At 45.3% G+C, this 21,260-nt stretch overlaps 1 protein-coding gene across 4 annotated transcripts in view; it reads left to right on the forward strand.

Moving 5' to 3' along the window:
* The window catches only part of DENND1A (DENN domain containing 1A), a 297,718-nt gene that overhangs the window by 224,273 nt on the left and 52,185 nt on the right, over positions 1-21,260 (forward strand). The gene's annotated exons all lie outside the window — the stretch shown is intronic.

Genomic DNA, 21,260 nt, shown 5'->3' on the forward strand with positions numbered 1-21,260 from the left:
ATGCTGTTGCCAAATTCCTCCTGAAGAGGTTTTTCAATTCTCTCCATCTACTGTCCTGTTGTGGTTGCCGTGGTGAAATTTCTTGAAGGAGTTGAATAGAGCAGCAAAGAGTTGCTTTGCTTCATACGCCGCCTAATTGCTCCCCCAGCCAATGGCCGCCTACTCGCAAGCTTCGTATTGATGGCTTTGCTCCCCAAATACACACATCTGAATGTGCGTTGCTCGCATTGAATGTACTGACTCCTGTATTAGCTTGGCGTTTTCTCCTTTCCACGAAGAGAAGCAGAAACTATTCGCTCCCGGTGTCATTAATGCTTTGCAGAAACCTTGTAGCACCCATCGTCTTTGATTGCACTGCAGGGAGAGATTCCAGTGGAGAGCAAAGTTGGTGGGTGCAGGCAGCGTTCGGACATGCAGCTCTTCACCCTGCATTTTTAGAAAGGCGTTTAAGATTCGTATTTGGAAATCCTGTGCTGAGATCTGTGTCTTTCTGGCAAGGGAGCCTTGCCGGAAGGAGATCCTTTGTTGCAGGTAGGAGAATGAGCAATCAGTATTCCCATGTAAACTTCAAAGTCATTGAAGTCCATCCCTAAGTGAAATAGCGAACCTGTTCACTAACGAACTCCAGGCCACATTTCAGTTTTGTTTTAAAACATGTTCTTATTCTAAAATATTCAAGTTTAAATTCTGTCATGAGTTTTTTCAAAATTTAAGCGATGTCTCCTAAATGTAGAAAACGGCTGTTTATTGAGAAATCAGGTCAAGTTATCAGAGGAGGCCCTTGGAAGCACCACTGCTGCCCATCTACTTGGGATCAGAGAGAGGGCCTTCTCAGTGGTCACACCTGGGATGTGGAACTCCCTTCTAAAAGAGGCCTTCCTTCCTCCCTTGTTATCGGCTTCTCTCCAAATGAGAAAGACTTTCCTTAAGCCTTAAAATGAGTGTGATCCTGGATCTGCTGTAAAGCTGGCACAGAAGAAGTTCACGGGCGTCGTCTTAATTTTATTTGATGCTGCTCAAAAATCCCCCAGTCTTTTGGGGGATGATGATATTTGCCTTCTGGGCAGGCGTTGGGAGAAGTAAAATCATAACCATTCAAAACCCTCTTTAAATTTCCCCATTAGCAGAGAAAGATTTGGATGGCGAGAAGTGGCAGTGTAATATTTTAGCATTGGCGACGAGGGAATTTAAGTGTTCAGCTGATAAATTATTCTGCTGTGACTCCCTCACCTGACTTTCTGTCTCTCTGCCTTTTATTTTACACTCAGCTTTTGCTGTTCCTCTTGTCTCTTACGCTTTCATTTTATTTCTGCATTTTGACACTCTTGGAGCTTGCCTTTCTCTCTCCACCCCACCCTCTTCGTAATTGAGGCTGTGTGCAGCTTCAGCAAGCCAGCACCACACGCTCCAGAAGCTACCATGCAGGAGAAGTTTGAGACGTTGGCTCCACTAATAACGCACCAGGGACACACTAAAGGATGCAGCACACACACACGCCATGTAAAATAACACCAGGAACGGAAGGGCTTGCTGTGCAAGGGCGCTCTGGCGACTCTGCACCGCTTTCAATACATCTAAAGAAATAAATTGATATCTATTTGTATCTTTTAAATATATATATATATATACATACATACACACACACACACACACACACTTTTTAAATGTATGTTTAAAGGTGATGTTTGCCCTGTCCTGGATGGGGTTGCACTCCCCCTAAAGGATCAGGTCCGTAGTTTGGGGGTGCTCTTGGATCCAGAACTGTCACTTGAGGCACAAGTGAACTCAGTGGCAAAGAGCACCTTTTATCAGCTTAGGCTGATATACCAACTACGCCCTTACCTGGACAGAGATAGCCTAGCTACAGTTATCCATGCTCTGATAACCTCTCGTTTGGATTACTGCAATGCGTTATATGTGGGGCTGCCTTTGAAAACGGTGCGGAAACTTCAACTGGTACAAAACAGGGCAGCCCGTTTACTAACAGGGACTGGCCAGTGAGACCACATCACGCCAGTCCTTTTCCAGCTTCATTGGCTGACGGTCCAGGTCCGGGCCCGATTCAAAGTGCTGGTATTGACATTTAAAGCCCTAAACGGCTTGGGGCCAGGTTATCTGAAGGAACGCCTCCTCCCATATGTACCTGCCCGGACCCTAAGGTCATCCTCAGGGGTCCTTCTCTGTGAGCCCCTACCAAAGGAAGTGAGGCAGGGGGCTACCAGGAGAAGGGCCTTCTCTGCTGTGGCACCCCGGCTGTGGAATGAGCTCCCTAAGGAGGTTCGCTTGGCACCTACATGATATGCTTTTAGACGCCAGGTGAAGACCTTTTTATTCTCCCAGCATTTTAACAGTCTATAAATAAATTTTAACTTGGTGTTTTAAATTTGTAATTTTGCATTGCTGCTGTTTTTATCTGGTTGAGCTTTTATATTGTATTTTATAGTATGGTTTTATATTGTTGTTTTATACTTTGAATGTTTTTAATTTTTGTGAACCGCCCAGAGAGCTCCGGCTATTGGGCGGTATAGAAATGTAATAAATAAATAAATAAAGTGCAATTGATGCTTTAAAATCAATTAAACAAGATGGATTTTCTCCTGGGAGGACCATGCTTTAAAAACAACTACCCAAAAATCGGGGAGTGGGAGCATTTGGTATCCCTCGAAAAAAGGCGGTAGAGTTGATGCAAGTAAGGAGACTAATTTATATTATTAGAGAGCCAGTTTGGGGTAGTGGTTAGTGGATTCGGGAGATCTGGGTTCTAAGTCCCCACTCAACCTAGCCTACCTCACAAGGTGGTTGTGAGGATAACATGGAGAAGAGGATGGCCATGTACACTGCTTTGGATTCCATGCAAGAGGAAAAAAAGGTGGGATATAAATGTAATGATTATACTTATATAGCATTTCAAGTGCACAAATGGCTACACACAGTAATCCTGACCCGAGCCAGATATGGTAGCTCAATATTATTATCCTTACTGACGTAAGTGTGGAAGGCTGAAACTCAGTTTGCCTTAGGCCATCTAGTTAGTGGACAGGAGAGAGGAAATTTAAACTCAGGGCTTCCCAGATCGTGCTTTTAGCCTCAGTACTGCACCAGCTCTTGAGCGATCTTAGGGAATTGCTGCAGAGACTGGTTGTCATTTGGGCTCAACTCCGTTGGGCTGATGACCAATGAGACCCTGCATCAGTTAGACTTAATGTGAGTTAAATTGGTTACAACTGCTTCCACTAATAATCACCAAATCAGATCAGCAGAATATGTGAAATTAGCAATGTTTCCTGGAGGAATAAAATATGGTCATTAAAAGGGGAAGTTTTTATGTCAACTCTGGGTGAATCCCTCTCAACAAGGATGAATTGGATGAAGCAGCAAGCAAATTGAGGCATGTGTGTAAGAGCAGGGCCTCCCCCTGCCAGACAAAAATGCTAGGCCTTCCTGGCTGCTTAATGATGGATGAAGTCTTCCAAGACCTGCCGTGTCCCTAGGTTTTAGGCGCAGGGCTGGGGATGTGAGCTCTCCAGTTGACGGATTGGCTGAATTGTGCTCCTCGAAGGAACCGCCTTAATCTAGCAAAGCGTATGGGAAGAATTGCTTTCTGTTCTGTGCTTTACGTGATGAACCGACAGGTTTTCACTGTGACTGAAATATGCATTTTGTAAATCGTAACTTTCCTCGCTATTTAAATAAGCCGTGTATGTACACCTTGAGAAATTTATGCACATAACAGCTGGAAAACAGCCTTCTGCGGGATTCCAATGGATGCAAAAATGTCATTGCCAAGTGCATTATAAAGTAGACACCTTTATGGTAATTGGAAGCCCCATTTCTGTCTTTCCTCCATTACTATTATTACTATTTTTAGAAATACAATTCACGCATCATGCAAGCTTCACCTGGTCTCTCTTCGTTTACCTCTGACACCCCCTTGATGTCTAGAGGCTTGTTCGTTTCTCTGCTTTGAACTCCATAGTCGGTAATAAAGTCGGGCGTTGTTGTTTTTAATAAACATATTTCCTATTAAAGAGATGCAATTAGCACGCATTGTTAGAAAAGCTATATACATAATGAAGTGAGTTTAAGTCTTTTACTGATTTGTTCAGAGGATCACTGCGAGCATTACGCATTACGCATTTTGGAGTCCATATCAAATGAGAAGCCGTTCTTGGGAGGGAGCAGGGGAGAGAAAATATGAAGAGAAATCCTATATAAAAGCATGACAAGTCTAAAAAATATACATATGCATAAATAATTCATTTAATTTGAAGCGGTCTTGTTTCCTGCAAGGCAGCAGGAACGGATGATGCAAAAAACAACAACACACCCAGGGGTTGTTTAAGCTTTTTCGTTTGACTGGTACAGTCATTTTGACATCGTTGCCATGGAGGTGTGACCGGGTCACAAGGGGTGGGTCGTTGCTCCACCCTCCAAACACTGCATTTCCTGCAGCAAATGTGTGTAGTGTAGATGACAGACACACATCCTGAAATGGTCACATTTGAGCATTCATGAGCGCCTGCTTTTTAGTCCTTGCAAAAGTCCTATAAATGTCCAATGGAATCTCCAGTATGGTGCCAATGGACACTAATGTGCCTGCAGACACCTCCTTTTGATGCTTGCAAGGCTCCCTGCTCCTCCTGATGTTTATTTTATTTCTTAAGATTTTTTAAAAATAATAATAATTAAAAAAAAAAAAAACCTGGGAAGCTGCCATGCTGCAAAATGAAGTACTGCTCTCCAGCACCCATCTTTATTTAGGTTCAAAAGAGTGGTTTTGTGTTTTCGTGCTCATTGCCCACCCCTGCCATGTATTTAGGTTCTTGGGCGAGTTACTTTTCTTGTAGTCTCACCAGATTAGCTTGTGGAAAATGAGTGTTCTGTGACTAGGGTTGCCATACGACCTGGAAAACCCGGGAATGTCACGGTTTCCAAGCATTCCCAAAATGTCCCGGCCAGGCAATCAAGAATCCCGGATTCCTGTTCCAGCCGGCCGGAGAAATTCCAACCTCCAAAATGGTGCCTTGAGCCTGCTCAGTGGAGTGTAAGTCTTCATAGAATCATAGAATAGCAGAGTTGGAAGGGGCCTACAAGGCCATCGAGTCCAACCCCCTGCTCAATGCAGGAATCCACCCTAAAGCATCCCTGACAGGTGGTTGTTCAGCTGCCTCTTGAATAACTCTATTGTGAGAGAGCCCACAACCTCCCTAGGTCACTGATTCCGTTGTCGTACTGCTCTAACTGTCAGGAAGTTTTTCCTGATGTCCAGCTGGAATCTGGCTTCCTTTAACTTGAGCCCGTTATTCCGTGTCCTGCACTCTGGGAGGATTGAGAAGAGATCCTGGCCCTCCTTTGTGTGACAACCTTTTAAGTATTTGAAGAGTGCTATCATGTCTCCCCTCCATCTTCTCTTCTCCAGGCTAAACAGGCCCAGTTCTTTCATATTGACGTCTTTTTAACCATCTTCCTGACATTCTAACACCATCCTTCCTTCCTGTTGTATTCTCTCTCTCACACACACAATAAATAATAATAATAATAATAATAATAATAATAATAATAATAATTCTTATCCGCCTCTCCATCCTGTTCGAGGCGGGGAACAACAGTAAGTATAAAATGCATAAAATACTGATTAAAAACATAGTACACATCATTAAAATGTCCTAAAAAACATCCTAAAAGCATCCTCTAGCTTTTGAGAACTAATGGAGAAATGTAATTTAGTGTCATTTTTTTTCTGTTGGTTTGCTTAAACTGTTCTTTGCCTATTATTTATTTGCAGGTGCTGAAGTACTTTAGGCTGCAATCCTATGCATACTTACCTGGGAATAAGTCCTATTTAACTTAATAGGATTTGTTTCTGAGTAGACACACATAGGATTGCAGTGTTAGGCCATGGCTAGACCAGGCCTATATCCCAGGATCATCCCTGTACATCCAAACACAGGGGATACTGGGAGGAGGCAGGGACGGCCCCTCCATTTGCCTGGGATAATCCTTAGGTCTAGCTAAGGCCTTAGATAACTAAAGCTTAGACAGCTTTCTTTCTTTCCCTAGACCTTTACATATTTCTCGGATTTTTTAAAAAAATCCTAGCGCCACTCACCCCCACCCCCCAAAAAAATTGTCCCGGTTTTGTGGATTCAGAATGTGTCAACACTATCTGTGACCAGGCACGGCTATCATGGCTGTCATTTTATGAATGGGCAAGGCGCCCCCATGGCAGCCACTGTGTCACGGCACCCATGATGCTGCCTCAAAATTCCAAATGTACCGACCGAAAAAGGCTAGGGACCCCTAATTGGCAATGGAGTTTGAAAGCAAGAGATGTACTTCTCTGGACATGAGTTGAAACCATGATGGCTCCTAGAAAATGGACTTTGGACTCCTCAAAGTCCATCTTTCTGACCTCAGGCTCTGCTGTTGGCTGGATTTCTTGATAAGAAGGAGCAATGAGGACTCTGCAGGATAGTGAATGCAAAAACAGGATTACAGAATCGCTAGTTGCCCAATTCTTATCATTCTTGGTTCCAGGAACTTCACATTTACAAGAGCTTCAAATACAAAAGGCTTCTGTAAAGTAGAGGTTTAAAGAAGCATAAATGTTCAGCAGGATTTTCCGAGCATAGATTCTCCTGCACAAAGCAAGGGGGCTGATAAACAAACCGTCAGAAGGCCCTTGGCTAACCCCAATTAAAACACATTTCCTTGCTCTCTGTCCTGGCAGAGGGCCTTCTGTTGCCTTTAAGGGAATTCTGTTTAGTTAATAGATAGATCCTAATTCCTCATTCCCCCTCCCCCATTCCCATCATGTTGAGTAGTTCCTAATTAAATAAAATCCAGGGTCTTGTGGCTTGCAGTGGGGTGGATACGTTGAGTGCTGGGTCATATTTTGTCCTTGATGCCATTACAGCCAACGGAGAACCTTTTCTGTCAAGTGGTTCCCTTGTTCCGCCATGAGCAGTCCGCTGAACCTCACCCAAGTGGGCCTGCCAGGCCTTTCCTTCGGCCGCTCGCATCAGCCTCACGCCCTTCCCCGGACTGTGCAGGGGCTGCTTGTGTGTAGGTGCTGTGCTTGCCTTTCAACTGTCCTTTGCAGGATAAGTTGAACTAATTGCTGTTCCTCTTGTTTCTTTGGCCATTCTTGTGCACCCCCTGCTACTTGGTCATCCTCTCCATGCCTTAAAGATGGAAATAGCCACTTTTGTCTCAAAGTGTCATGATTTTGTGACTAAGAGGCAGGTGTGTGTGCTTGAGAGAACTCTGTAGCAATTGTTAGGGTTCTACAGTTGAGACATTTCAGCAATGTCTCATCGCTCGTGCACTGGCTTAGTACTCAAGTACCACGGAATTTCACCGTCTTGCTCCATATTCTTACAATTTGTGAATATGGTTGACTCTCTTAAGAAATCCTTGCAAAGCATAATCAGCAGCCAAAGTTGTGGCTAGCTTTTCATATGTAGGAGAAAAACATATCCTTCCCTCAGGCTAAACAGCCTTGTCACAAAGCTGAAATCTCTGGTGGGCCATGAATGACAACACTCAAAAAGTCATTTCTGAGAAGTCGATTCTTCCAAAAAGTATTGAGTCCAATACACTTTCTGCTCACAGTCTTTTCAACACATCTGATCCACATGAGCTGTCTGTTCATCTCCACCCCAAATGTACCCACTGTTCTGTGTTGCAGTAGGGGACTTCATAAAGCCCTGAGGGAGAGGGTCTGTCCACTCCATTCCCCTGAAGGCGGCCTGTTCTACAGCAGATGGAATTTCACCCACTTCAGTCTTCTGGCTTATTGGACTACAAAGCGATGTGCTTGTTATAGACGTCTGCCTCTAGGGACTAAAGATGTTGCTGCTATATGTCAACTATACAGACATATTTTTATTTTAATTAATTCAATGTGTCCATGTGGTTGAAGACCACAGGACCACCTTTAGCATTTTAAAATAAAGCATTTTTAAAAAAACACCAAAATACCCTTGGGCCAATGGAGTTGTCTTGGAACTGGTGTCATGTCTTTGGCTCATCTCAGCCAACATTTTGGCCGGTTGTGCTGGTTGTAGGTCCTGAGAGCGCTTCAAACGGCAGACCCATGTTGATCGTGTTGCAGTAATAGAATCATAGAATAGCAGAGTTGGAAGGGGCCTACGAGGCCATTGAGCCCAACCCCCTGCTCAATGCAGGAATCATAGAATCATAGAATAGCAGAGTTGGAAGGGGCCTACAAGGCCATCGAGTCCAACCCTTTGCTCAATGCAGGAATCCACCCTAAAGCATCCCTGACAGAGGGTTGTCCAGCTGCCTCTTGAAGGCAGAGAGCCCACAACCTCCCTAGGTAACTGGTTCCATTGTCGTACTGCTCTGTTTAATGGTCTCTGCATGTATGCTGTTTTTACAGATGAGGGGGTAAGTGGTTCTTTTATGAATCCCTTTTGAAGACCACACATACACTGAAGAAAATAAAACCTCTCAGTTACATTTCTCAACATGTTTTTTTTTAAATAAATAAATTAATTAAAATGCCACCAACTAGCTACACGAAAGTTCATTTTGAATGTTCTTTATCATCAACAACACAGCTTTCCAGGTTCAAATCTCTATCAGGTTTTTTGCACAGAATTAATCTAGAAATCATTCTTAGTTCCATCAAAAGTTGCTTTCAGGCAGCACTAAATGAGCCTAGAAACTCTTTATTAATTTGTGCGGTAATCTATTTTAGTGAATGCCATCTGAGGTATTTTTAATTTGACATGGGAAACCAATTGGCTGGTCCGAAGTTTCATCTGATCCAAGTAACTCCTTATGTAATCAGCAAGAATAACGAAATCTAAACCTTCCACAAGGTTTTGTATGGGTTCTTGGCATAATGATAGAAGGCAAACTGCTGTGGCCTCCTAGATGGGGGAGAACATCCAAGAGCACACGTGTAACCAAACGGAAGGCTGACATTTCTGAGGGCTTCATTCTTGTTCTGTTTCTTGAGGCACCAGCACACTCTGCAGTTCTTTTAAGATTAGGAATAAGAGTGAGTTTTGCCATCAAGTATTCTGGTCTCCGTAGAGCTGCTGTCCTCCCTGTCTCAATCTGAATTAGATGAGTGCATATAGCCTGCATTCTTGCCTGAGTTTTAACGAAGTTTACCTCCTGGTACTGTAACTGTTTCTCTTGCTTTGTGCAAAGACGTTGGAGGGAAAGAGAGACGCTAGAGCCAGCCTTGTGGTCACAAATTATTCTTTCCCTTCCTTGGTGTTTGAAGATCAAGGAGGAAGTTGAAATTTGCTTTCTGTTCCGAAAGCCGAAGTCATAGTTGCTTTTATGGACTGTTGTCAACACAGCTTGATGATGATGCATATGTGTAATGGGTTGTGTGAGCGGTTTGGCAGATTGCAAAGATGTCTGAAGAGTACAAGAGAAAAGTCAGCTCTGGGAAGAGAGGCCATTTGGGGGTGGCCCAGGAAAACAGTCTGATACTAGCCCCACGGTAATGGCCACCGAGCTTTGGTGAGATGAGAAGAGGCAGCAACATCTGGCCACAATGCATCCCATGACCATGATGTGTTCCCAGCCCAAACAGGGCAGCTGTAGCCTCCTCAGACAAGCCAGCCAACCCTGATAAACTCCACTAGAAAAAGTGCCTCTCCCTTGAGAAACTACGAAGTAGAAATGGTTATGTAACCTGGGCAGCGTCTCATTGGCTGCCTATACGTTTCCGAGCCCAATTCAAGGTGCTGGTTTTATTTATTTATTTATTTATTTATTTATTTATTTATTTAAGGATTTTTATGCCGCCATTCAGCCAAAAAAGGCTCTCATGGCGGCTTTCAAAAGTATTCCTTGACAGTCCCTGCCCACAGGCTTACAATCTAAAAGACATGACACAAAAGGAAAGGGGATTGGGAGGGAGGAGGAGGAGGGGGAAAAGGAAAGCAAACTCAGGCACTACAATCTTAGTTGTAAAGTTCAGCAGTTACAGCTGACAGCAGGAGGGAGGGGGCTCTCAGCTGGAGCTGGACCCAGGCACGGTGGAGAGGTGCCTGGCTGCTGCTTCCTCCCTCTCTGGTGGCCTCTACAGAGACAGTTGGTAGCAGGAGGGAGGGGGCTCTCAGCTGGAGCTGGACCCAGGCACGGTGGAGAGGTGCCTGGCTGCTGCTTCCTCCCTCTCTGGTGGCCTCTCCAGAGACAATTGGTAGCAGGAGGGAGGGGGCTCTCAGCTGGAGCTGGACCCAGGCACAGTGGAGAGGTGCCTGGCTGCTGCTTCCTCCCTCACTGTTGGCCTCTCCAGAGACAGTTGACAGCAGGAGGGAGGGGGCTCTCAGCTGGAGCTGGACCCAGGCATGATGGAGAGGTGCCTGGCTGCTGCTTCCTCCCTCACTGGTGGCCTCTGCAGAGACAGTTGGTAGCAGGAGGGAGGGGGCTCTCAGCTGGAGCTGGACCCAGGCACGGTGGAGAGGTGCCTGGCTGCTGCTTCCTCCCTCACTGGTGGCCTCTGCAGAGACAGTTGGTAGCAGGAGGGAGGGGGCTCTCAGCTGGAGCTGGACTCAGGCATGGTGGAGAGGTGCCTGGCTGCTGCTTCCTCCCTCTCTGGTGGCCTCTGCAGAGACAGTTGGTAGCAGGAGGGAGGGGGCTCTCAGCTGGAGAAAAGGAATAATTTCTGCGTTGGTTTTAACCTATAAAGCCCTACATGGCTTGGGACCGCAATACCTGATGGAACGGCTTTCCCGACATGAACCTACCCGTACACTGCGCTCAACATCTAAGGTCCTCCTCCGAGTGCCGACTCCGAGGGAAGCTCGGAGGGTGACAAGAAAGGAGAGGGTCTTTTCAGTGGTGGCCCCCCAACTGTGGAATGATCTCCCTGATGAGGCTCGCCTGGCACCAACATTGTTATCTTTCAGGCGCCAGGTCAAGGCTTTTCTCTTCTCCCAGGCATTTAACAGCATTTAACAACGTTAAGTTTGTTTTTAATGGACCCCAGAACTGTGGTGTGTTTTTTTTAATGGATACTCTTGTTTTTATACTGTTGTTTTTATGTTTCTGATGGTTTTTAAATGTTGTATACTTCTAATGTTTACTGTTTTAACTTTTGTGAACCGCCCAGATAGCTTCGGCTGTGGGGCAGTATATAAATGTAATAAATAAATAAATAAACACATTATTACCCATTATGACCCACTTGGGGGAATAATTAGGTCAGGATGAGTTGAAGTTCCCCATGTGCAGGTTCAAGACAAGAGTGAGTTCATCCAACCCAACCATCTCACTTTGTTTTGAATCCAATTCATACATGTAGCCACCCATATAGGAGGAAAAGGGATGTAATATGAAAATGGAGTTCCCGGCGGATTCTTAAACTGGAGTGTGAGCTTGGCTTCCCATTTTCCCCCCAGAGGTCAGCATAGGATCCATTTTAGATGGATTGCAGTTAGAAAACTTGCATATCAGCCCCATTGTTCTTAAAATGTAACACGTCTTCACCTGCAGATGGCCACACATAGTGTCTGGATGATTGACGTGTTCACTCCTGCGAATCTTCTCCTGATTAGTAGAGTTCATGTGATTGAGAGGGATGAAACAGGAAGGAAGTTGTCTTGACTGAAGATGGAGAAGAACTCCCAGTGGATTTAATTGGCACTGGTGTGTGCCCATGCTCAAGCAGTGAAGATGGCAAAGAGAGCTTTTTTGGGTTGTTTGGCGCTTATATGCTGGGCCTGAGAACTATCAGATCCCTTCTGTGACATGTCCATGAGGATAAAATATCTTGCATCCACTGGGACGTCAACTCCATTGTTACAGCAAGTGAATCAGGTGAAGGATCCAGAGTGTAGTCTTGTCCTATTTCGTTGGATGAGTTTTCGTTGGTACAACTCAAGGATGTTGACAAGGTGCTCGGACAGGTTCGTGTGGTCACTTCTGTATGGGATCCTTGCCCCCTCGTAATTGCTTCTTATTGCCATCATCATCTGAGAGGGAGGTAACAGGAGATGATTAATGCCTCCATTTGAGAGGGACTGATCCCAGGCCACCTGAAAGAGGTGGCAGTAAGGCCAGGAAGATCTTAATAACTTTAGGCATGTATCAGATATTCCTTTCCTGGGCAGGGCTCTTGAGTGGGTAGTTGCCATCCAATTCCAGATGCTCTTGGATGAGGCTGATTACCTGGATCCATTTCAGTCAGGATTCAGGCTAGGGTTTGGCATGGAAACAGCCTCGCTCATACTGTATGATGAGCTATGTTGTGAGAGAGACAGCGAGTGTGACCTTGTTGATTCTCCTCGATCTCTCAGTGACTTTCAGTATTAACCATGGTATCTTTCTGGGACGATTGTCTGAGCTGGGAGTGGCAGGAGAGTACCGCAATGCAGTAATTTCGCACCTGCCTGAATGGCCAGCTCCAAAAGAGATTGCTCGGCCCCGTGGATTCTCCAGCATAGGGTTCCACAAGCATCAGCTTTGTCTCCCATGCAATTTAACATCTACATGAAACCATTGAGGGGGGCCATCCAGAGTATCGCAGTGTGTTGCCATCAGTATGCTGATGACACTTAGCTCCATTTTTCCTTTTCATCCTCATCAAGTGAGGATGTGGATGTGCTAGATCAGTGCCTTGTTGCAACAATGTACTGGCTGAGGGCTAATTAAACGAAGCTCAGTCTAAATAAGACTGGAATTGTGGATGGTTTGTTTGACTGGATGAAGGCTGTTCTGGATGGGGTTGCACTCCCCCTGAAGGAGCAGGTTCGTAGCTCGAGGGTTCTCCTGGAGTTGAGGTTCACGCAGCCTCAATAGCATGGAGTGCCTTCTACCAGCTTCGGCCGGTGGTTGAGTTCCATCCCTATCTGGACAGAGATAACCTGGCTTCAGTAGTTACATTCTGGTAACCTCCAAGTTAGCTTACTCCAATGCGCTTTACATAGGACTGCCTTTGAAAACGGTTTGCAAACTACAGCTTGTGCAAAATGCAGTGCCCAGCCGTTCTGAGCATATAATAGATTCTGGCTCAATTGCACTGGCTGCCTATATGTTTCCAAGCCCAATTCAAGGTGCTGGCTTGGACCTATAAACTCTTTCAGAACTCAGGACTACAATACCTGATGAAGCACCTGTCCTGGTATCAACATACCCATACGCTATGATCTATATCTGAGGCCTTACTCTGAGACCCTCTTCTGAGAGAGATCCACCTGGCGTCAACATTGTCATCTTTTTGGCACCAGGTTAAGACTTTCCACTACTCCCAGGCATCTGACGGCATATGATGGGACTTCTTAATTTAATTGTTTGATCAGGTCCTGACACCATATTGTTATCATCATCATCTATCTCTCTTTTCTTGCTCATGGTGATTTTTTCTAGATGAACATGACGGGCTTTTGCCAAGTCATGCTGTCTTTTACTGATTCAGAAATTTCCTATTGAACATGTTTTAAGTATGCTTCTTAGTATGATGTTGATGATGGATGTTTTAATCCCTATTGTTAAGATGCTTTTTAAAAAAAGAGAGAGAGAGAGAGAGGTATCAAGTAAATTAAACATCTGTGTGGCACTTCTCAAACCACAGAGTTGAGTTCCAATCAACTCACAATGATAACAAAGCATTAAAAAAAAACTAAAACATTTCTGCAACGTATCAATATATCCTCATCAATATGATATCAAAAGCACAATAACGCACCAATAATACAAAACAGTAAGCAGTTCCAATACAATTGAATACATAAACATAATTCAAAAATAACCTATCACAAGAATCAATCCATAATAATAAATATTTCAGATTTAAATTAGCTTAAAAACTAGCAATCAACAGGATAACAGTTTGAATGTTCAACATCCAATCTGTAAAGTTCAAATACATGTAAACACAGAGGCACAAGACTGAAATATTCACAAAACTCAAACTACATAGGGCACATGAAGATTTTAACCACTCCAGTGCAAGCCCTTTTAAAATGCATATGTGAGGAGGCTGCTCACACAAGTAATTTAATCACACGAAGCTGTGTCAATCATGTTGCCAGTGGCCACCAACGCAAACTTATAAAATGGGCCTTAACTTGGAGACTAGAGGTTGAGACGTTGGTCGTTCCATTTTGGGAAGTGGCTGCTGGACCATCTTCTGCATATGCACTTCCTCTTTGACAGGTGTGTGTCTTGTTGCATTTCTGCGATGCCACCTTCAAACCTAATGAGATGCGGTGGTTTTAGGGCTGCTCCCCAGAGCCTGTCCTGCATGGGTGATCATAGAATCATAGAATAGCAGAGTTGGAAGGGGCCTACAAGGCCATCGAGTCCAACCCCCTGCTCAATGCAGGAATCCACCCTAAAGCATCCCTGACAGAGGGTTGTCCAGCTGCCTCTTGAAGGCCTCTAGTGTGGGAGAGCCCACAACCTCACCAGGCAACTGATTCCATTGTCATACTGCTCTAACAGTCAGGAAGTTTTTCCTGATGTCCAGCTGGAATCTGGCTTCCTTTAACTTGAGCCCGTTATTCCATGTCCTGCACTCTGGGAGGATCGAGAAGAGATCCTGGCCCTCCTCTGTGTGACAACCTTTGAAGTATTTGAAGAGTGCTCTCATGTCTCCCCTCAATCTCCTCTTCTCCAGGCTAAACATGCCCAGTTCTTTCAGTCTCTCCTCATAGGGCTTTGTTTCCAGACCCCTGATCATCCTGGTTGCCCTCCTCTGAACACGCTCCAGCTTGTCTACGTCCTTCTTCAATTGTGGAGCCCAGAACTGGACGCAATATGATCATCTGCCTGAAGAGTTAAAGCCCCCTTTGCACAGTCTTGGTTCAGATCTTCTTGCGCTTGGAGTTTGTAGGGTTAAGCCTCTCTTCAGCCTCCCAGAAGGTGCATGGTCAGGTACTCAGGTGTTAACTTGCAAGCCTTCTCGGCCATGTCAGTCAGTCACGGAAGAGCCGCATCAGCTGCTGTTCTGGGGTAGAGATTACAGAGCTTTAATGATGAGCTGCTCTAAGCTGCAGCTGATGCTAGACCCTTCCCCCCTTTACACCTAATTAGCCTCATTAATGAGCTCTTCTGCTCTCCACAGAGAGGGCATCCTCTCTGGAATAGCAGGCAAAAATACCTCTCCCAGGTAGATGTGCTGAAACCCTTAATTATGGTTCACATCTGATTCTTGACGAGGTGATGGATGGGTGAGAGTGTTTAACCGGAATTGTGCTTGTTTACAATGGCCGTTACGCGAGACCGTTAACTCTTAAAATCCCTCGCAACGCTTTTGAAAGAACGTGTGGCATTAAAAACCATAAAACCAAATCAGGCCTTCCAAGATTATGCTGCTTTAAAAAAAAAACGTGGGTGGGGAGGGAGAGCTTCTGACCCACTTGAAAGCGCATGTAAGCATCAGAAATGCACTTAATTGAGTCCTTGTTGCCACGCTGTACTGGATTGCTTGCTATACATTTCTTGGCAAGCATTAATTTTTAAAAAAATAGTTGTGACTGGTATTTGTTAAAGATACCGTATCCTTTGCATTTCCAGTCTTTACAAAATTGATGAGTATGGACGTTGCGTGATAACGCTGTTCAGACAGGACATTCAAGCCTCTAATGCAGCCTTCCTCAACCTGGGGCGCTCCAGATGTGTTGGACTGCATCTCCCAGAATGCCCCAGCCAGCTGGCTGGGGCATTCTGGGAGTTGTAGTCCAACACATCTGGAGCGCCCCAGGTTGAGGAAGACTGCTCTAATGAATGAAGGCGACTTTGCTCCTCAAAAAGGGCTGGAGCTGAAAGCTAAGACGCCCTCCCTGCAGCTTCCAAACTCACTATATCGCTACTTAAAAATATTCTGCATGATAATGAAAAGCTACGAGGTCCAGCACAGAAGATGTTGGGGGGGCTGCAGACTTTCCCTCCAGCTGATTTTTATGTAAATTCCTAGTTTACCTAGTCTCACAGGTGGGTGTCAATACTGGAGGAGCAAGAGGTTCATATCTGAGAGCTGTAAAAATCAGGAACCTCTAAAATATGCACAAAAACATTTCTGCTCCTTTGAAGTTAGCCCTAGCCAGTGAAATCCAAGCCAAATGGAAATGTTTTTACAACCTCCTTTCTGACGGATGCCGGGTTTTTTTGGCATGACTCCGGGAAAAGGGAATTCCTCAGCCGTGGGTTGTTGACAAGAGGGTGTGTTTGTTCTGCAAACTTGGCACATGGTTTGAGGCGCAGGGTGTTCTCACGGACATGACCAAAAGATACTCAAAGCAGCCAGAGTAGCAGGAGTTAGAGGAACGCAAGGGGAGGTGGGGTTGTCATTTTGGGTTTCTGTCCCACAGTGTACCGAGCACACTGGGAGGAAGCTCTGGGTTTTAGCAGGTTCTATGACTTCTTTTTGTAATGGCAGCTTTAACACAGGTACTGGCATCAAAGGTGTATGTAATTCCTGGGTAGCTAAGTGTGACTTTACAGGATGGAAATGATCGTTACACCATACCCAGCTTTGGAGACAAGCCGCCTCGGCGCCTTTTAGCCCTCCGACTAGCTGTCCATCTGCTCTCTGTCAGAATGTGTTAGGAGTGTGCTTGGACTCGTGCCCCAGAGTTTCGGCGCTGAGCTGGTCATGTGCTTGTCTCCACGACAACTCAAGGAGATGTGTAAACTGCCATGCTCTGAGCCAGATGCTTCTCTGCTCATGTGATCCAATTAGATGGTGGCTCCCACCCACCCCCGTTTCCACCCTCCCTGCCGTGATGCGGCTCAGTGATGTTGCCCTGCTTCCGTGGCAAAGGTGTGAAAGGAAGCTGTAATGGGGACGGCAGTGGACACGTGGACGGGCATTATAGTAACACCCTCGCAGAAAGGCACCCCGCCAGGTGTTGCGTGCAAGTGCCGGTCGCGTCTCAAACTCCAAAAGCACACCGTGCAAAATTATGTGAGGGGCAGGGGGAGAAGGCAGAATCTCAAGAAGTTCAGAGGATGGCTGGGATTCATCTGGTGCCCTCGGCCTCATTTGAGGCCGGGAGGAACAACAGTAAAGTGTCCACATTATTCTTGACAAATAATCAACACTGAATACAAAAAATATAAAATACATAAAACTAATTAAAAGCATAAAACCAATACATTATTAAAATCCTAAAATCTTTTAAGACTTTTTAAAATTCAACTGGGTAAGCCTGAAATAGACTTCAGCATTCAAAGCAGCAAGGTGGGTGGGGGCCCGCTTATTCACCTGGGGCGATCCTAGAAGCCCTGGCTGGGGCATAAACCCTGCGGCCTTCCTACTTTTGATTGCTTAAAAAGAATTGTTGCTTTCCGCTTTCTTGGTGGGGAGTTTATAAACCTTCGGCCCCATGTGTGTTCCTTTTCACAGCTTACAATTATTTTGTTGTTTGCTCTGCTCACCGGTTGTTCTTTCTTTGCCTTAGCTTCCATGGTTTGGGTTACTCAGCCATTTATTCTCCCCCTCCCACCCCCAACCTAACCACCCCCATGCTCAGAGAGGATTTGCTGTAACAAAGTGAGAAATCCTGCCGTAGAAGGATGCTGTTCTTTTGACACCAGTCCGGTGACCTCAGCTGATCATGTACGGATAAGATATCCGTCGTAAATATGTTGCATTTCATTGGCTAATTAGGTTTCCTTGGAGACCATTACACCAGCAGCAGCACCAGCAGAGAAATGTGACCTTTTCCCAGCTACCTTCCATCGCCACCTTTGATTAACCTTACTGGAACTCCAGCTTCTGAGACTGCCTTCTCCCCTAGCCCCTCTTCTCTGGGATGGCTGCAAATCCCGCCGTGTAGTCAATTAGCAGATGGGATTTTCGTGCCTGAAAATTGGCCACTGCGCCCAACTAGCAGAGCTGATGGGAAGGTCGTGCTTCCCCCCTCAGTGGTGGTACAGCAGGGTTCCCCAACCTTTCTGGTCCCGTGGGCACATTTAGGAATTTGAGAAATTGCTGTGGGCCCCACCAGAAATGCCTACTCCATGGATCGACTCTTTGGCATTTACCTGTCGCGTCTGTGAACCTTAAGCTGCGAGTTTTTCAGCAAAAACTTTTGTTTCATCATCATCATCATCATCATCATCATCAATCAGCTACATTTATATACCTGCTGCCCCATAGCTGAAGCTGTCTGGGCAGTTTACAAAGATTAAAACATTGAACATTAAAAATCGATATACAAAATTTAAAACTGTAAAAGCATACAACAGACAAGGATGGTATGAATTCTCAGCCAGGCCTAAATATAGATCTGGGGTCAATTAAAAACTCAGCATATGCTGTTAAATGCCTGGGGAAAAAGAAAAGTCTTGATCTGGCATCGAAAAGATAACAGTGTTGGTGCCAGGCGGGCCTCGTCAGGGAGATCATTCCATAATTGGGGGGGGGGCACCACTGAGAAGGCCCTCCCTTGTTGCTGTCTTCTGAGCCTCCCTCGGAGTAGGCACCCAGAGGAGGACCTTAGATGTTGAGCATAGTGTATGGGTAGATTCATGTCGGGAGAGGCATTCTGTCAGGTATTGTGGTCCCAAGCCATGTAAGGTTTTATTGGTTAAAACCAGCACCTTGAATCAGGCTTGGAATCATACAGGCATTCAGTGCAAGTGGGCCAGAGTGGGTCTTATATGTTTGAACCTCTTGGTCCTCGTTATTAATCTGGCTGCTGCATTTTGCATAAGCCATGTCTATTGGACACTGTAACATTTCTTTAATAAGGGCTTGTCTAATTCAGCTGATTGCTGGCAGTGCAGTACAGCTAATGCGTCTTTTAAACATACATTTTGGTAATGTCTAGTAGTTGCTTCTTTTGGGGAGGAGGTTATTACACAGATAAATGGTGTACTGGAACAGTCATTAATATTCACTGATGCACAAGCTCCTTTACATTATTTGCCATCTTCATGGAAATTAATAAATCGTTAGGTTAAATGGATTCTCTATGCCCGTTTCACAGCTAAAATACTGATATTACAACACTGGAAGGATAAACACTCACCTCTCATAGTGCAGTGGACTGAGGACCTTACAACGCTTTCAGTATTTGAACGGGTGGCATATAGGTGCCCCCTTCAAATGGGTATTTGCCTCCTTTTGTTGAAGCCTATGTATAATTGCTAGAAAACTGTATGCATTTCATGTGTATTCATTGCTATGTATATATACAAATCCATGTACGTATATTAAAAATGGGGGGGTTAAGATTTGCGGGAGCCTGTTGGGAACCACTTCGAGGATCCTTTCCCGGGTACCATTGGAGGGGCTCGTGGGCGCTATGGTGCCAGGGGGACCACATGGCGGATCCCTGTCGTAGGGTTTATGCTTTGCATCTCAGATTCAATCCCTGGCTTCTCCAGGTAAAAGGACTAGGCAGCAGGTGATGGGGAAAAACTGTTCTCTTCCTGAGACTTGGGAAGGCATTCCCAGTCAGGGAAAACGACTGTGCTACATGGACAAATGGTTTCACCTGCTACAGGGCCGCTTCCTATGAGGGACGGGCTGAGTTTCCAGCAACTGGGCTGGTTCTGCGAACTCTTGAAGGTTTAAGGGCCAGAAATTCTAAATCCAAGAGCTGCTTAGCAGTGAGAAGGTGTAAGTATAAAAGGGTGTGGGATCTCCTTTGTTGGAGGATCTCAATGGAGCATCCTTCGTGCCATCAGGCGTGCTTTCCCCAGCAGGCTGGTTGGTGTGGATTTCCCTGGGTGCCTTTTTAGGGCTCCCTATTTTCTTGTAATAGGAACAATTGTAAACAGAAGTGGGGCTGAGTCAACCTCAATTTCAAAACTCGTCGTAAGTTGGGGTGTAAAATGTTAAATAAAACATTCACTTAAAAAAGAAAAAGTCGGAGCGCAGAGGAAAGTGGAGCCTGTTGGGTCTAATTAAATGCGTGGGCCATTTATTCTTGATGGGCTGCTCCTCTGGCCTCCGGTACTCATAGCTCTTTGCGTAACAGAAATCCTTCAAGTCAAAACTCCTCTGCAGATTCATTTTCTTGCTCTTAATAGAGTTTATATGCAAAATTTATAATCCAGTCTGAGATAAGCAGACACAGCATCATAAATCGCTGCCATCTCCGTTCCTGGCCTTTATACCCTGTTGTGTCCTTAACTGTTGCAGCTACTTTTCCTGCACACGCTAAAGTTCCGTTGTGGCTTTAGTATGCCTTGAGGTGCTTTAAGAGCAGGCAGCATTTAGAAATGTTTGTAGAATTCAGCCCTGGAATAGGCAGCAGGGGGAATATTAACGGCTGCAGCTCTCGTGTTGTCACCGAAGTGACATGGAAAATGGTCGCCTATGCAAATTGCACTGCAAATCTGGTTATTTTTCACCAAATATGAAGCAGTAAATGCCTTGTTCTGCTATTCCTTTATTGTCTTAACTGGCAGCAACCTTAGAAAAAAGGAAGCTGACAGCCAGAGTGAAACTTGTGTCAATCCATTCTTCCTTCGCTTTCCATTTGTTTCCATGCGGCAGCAGCGGCTACATTTGCATTTGCTGTTAGCCCAATTTCCACTTAACTTCTGCGTTGTTCTTGTTACGGCCAGTGGCTCCTAGCTCCACTTTTTATCCCTAGTTCTGAGCTTAATAATTTAAATAAAGACAATGAGGATGTCTCTACTCACAGCATTTCATCAGATCTGAGATTAGAGTGTTCAATGTTTTAAATGTGTCAGTCAGAGGTAAGACTAACTCAGTGACTTTTTCAATTAAGTTTCGATGGGAGAAGCGAAGTTCCGATTTAACATACAACTGAAAAACATTCCTGGCTGAACAGTTCCCTGGCAGGGACATGGAACATGTTACGATTTCGAAGAGGTGATACAGAGTGAGGAAGAATAGGATCTGGGAGGGTGCTGTTGCACCGTGTCCTGTTCGTGGCTCCCAGGTCAAGAGCTGGTCGGCCGCTGTGTGAACAGAGCGCTGGTCTAGATGGACCCTCGGTGTGATCCAGCATCAGGGCTCTTCTTACTCTCTTAAGTCATGGAGACAGCAACCGTATGACTAAGCCAGGGGTGATGCAAAGGTGATCACACCGACAGGTCTTGGAAAGGGTGTGCTAGGTCTAACCCTCAGGAATGGCCGGTGTCTTCTGTGCCAGCCTAGCTCGGACTCCGTATGAGTATGTGGGGTGGGTGGGTGGGGACGTTGAGTAAGCAAACCTTCTCAAACTCTGAGAGCCCAGCTCCTTGGCATGCTGGCTAATCCAGCCTGCCCTGAACAGTTGATCGTGATTCCTCTCTTGAGAGCATTTGGCAATATGTACATTCACCCCTTCCTCCAACCTTTT

Source organism: Elgaria multicarinata, chromosome 19 (assembly GCF_023053635.1).
Source record: "Elgaria multicarinata webbii isolate HBS135686 ecotype San Diego chromosome 19, rElgMul1.1.pri, whole genome shotgun sequence".
Lineage (NCBI taxonomy): Eukaryota > Metazoa > Chordata > Lepidosauria > Squamata > Anguidae > Elgaria > Elgaria multicarinata.